This window comes from Eurypyga helias, unplaced genomic scaffold (assembly GCF_000690775.1).
Source record: "Eurypyga helias isolate BGI_N326 unplaced genomic scaffold, ASM69077v1 scaffold19648, whole genome shotgun sequence".
NCBI lineage: Eukaryota > Metazoa > Chordata > Aves > Eurypygiformes > Eurypygidae > Eurypyga > Eurypyga helias.
The window spans coordinates 5,487-7,288 of NW_010269116.1; positions in this window are offsets into that span (position 1 = coordinate 5,487).

Consider the following 1,802-nt stretch of genomic DNA (forward strand, 5'->3'; position numbering starts at 1 on the left):
AGAGCGGGGAAAGGACTGGAGGGGTCAATCAGCCTCGAGGACCTCGGGCTCCGTTTGTGTCCTGCGGGAAATGGGGAAGCGGTGTAATTAGTTGGAGGGTGCCAAGGGTCAGGCTGGCAGAAAGGAGGATGGTGGGGAAGTGACACGTAAGTGACAATGCTCTGAGTGGGACGTGGTGTAATCTGGGCCCACACCTGGATTTACCAGGCTTGTGGGATCTGCTGGACTGGAAGAGCCTCCCAGGGACCAAGAGCCAGAGCCAGGCAGTCGGCATCAGATCATGGATCCAGAGAGTATAAACCCTGTGCTTGGTGCCAGAGGTTGAAGGGATCCATCTGGCTGGATGCATTTTTTCTCTCTAACCCTGCTTGGGCAGAAAAGCCATCAGGAAGGCGCCAGGGCAACATGGACCCCCTTCACCCCACCTGGGCTAGCACAAGCACCCTCTGAGGTAAAAGATGGGAAAACTTGGACCCTGGCATCACCCTCTGGTGGCTTCCAGCACCAGACAGTGCAAAACTCTGCCAGAGCAATTGGTTCAAGAAGGCTTTTCTCTAACCCTCTGCACCTTCGCTTCTACCCCAAACATCTCCAGCTCTGGCACACAGCCCTTCAGGACCTGAATAAACCTGGGCGAGGACGGCAGCGCTGTCCCTGGAACCGAGAGCATCTCTGTAAGTGCTGTGGCTTTGCAGCCCTTCAGACACTTCCTCACACATCTCTTTTGCCCTGCTTTCACAATCACTCCTCTCCAGACTGTGGTAGGCTGCTGTCACTACCCTCTGCCTCAGGAACCCTCGCCCGGCTCACTGCTAATGTGACGGATCTACCTCTTTGACTTCCCTGTCATTAGCCATTTTTCCCAATGTCTTGTGGCTTTTTGTTTGTCTGTCTCTCTGGAAATGAGACTCCCCAGAGCTGAACTCTCCACAGCCATAGCAGAAATCTTTCGCTTTCTGGTGCTGTGACCTGACATGGGAGAGGTGGCTCTGAAAATGGCTTGTGTATGAAAATAGCTTGTGTATGAAAACCATCCCCCTGCATGAAAGGTAGGGAGAACTGGGCAAAGGGTTTGTCCTGAAAATCATCCTCTTGGTTACTGCTTGACTTTTAATTTGGGTTTGGAAGGAGTAAGGCTGGTATGAACCTGATCCGTCCCTGCTCATTAGACTTGTGCAGAGAATGAAATCTGGAGAATGGAGAGTGATTTCCATGGACCCCTTTGACTTTACTGCTAAAGCACTGTTTGGTTTTTTTTGTGGTTCCCTTTTTATTTCTTTATTCATTGAGGGATGCTGCATGACTTATTCCAGGAGGATAATCTGAGCAAGAGCAACAAGCTGTTGGTAATCAAGTAAGCAGTTTGGAGGAAGAATGACTCTGTGTCAAGAACATGTTGGGATATTTCTTCCCTGCATTGCAGCTTGGACAGGACGGTGGGTCAGGACTTCCACCTGTGTTTTTCTTGTGCTCTTCATAGAGAAAGCTGAGCCAGAACAAGGAGAAGGCATGGGATGGAAACCCTGCCTGGGGGCTCAGCCGTTGATCAACATTTGTACTGCTGTAAATATTTGGGGGCTGTTGTTTTGACCTTTGGGATGGTTGGTGCCTAAACTATCACACCGCAAGGCACAAACATGAGTAAACGCTTGTATTTAAGGAAAAACCCTTGCATCTCTGTTCTCTTTTATTTCTGGGGTGTTCAGCAATATCATGGTGCCCTAAGGATGACAAACAATATTAGGGATTGTCCTTATGGGGATCTTCTGCTGAGGGACAGAGACAATTCAATGTAGGTGAGT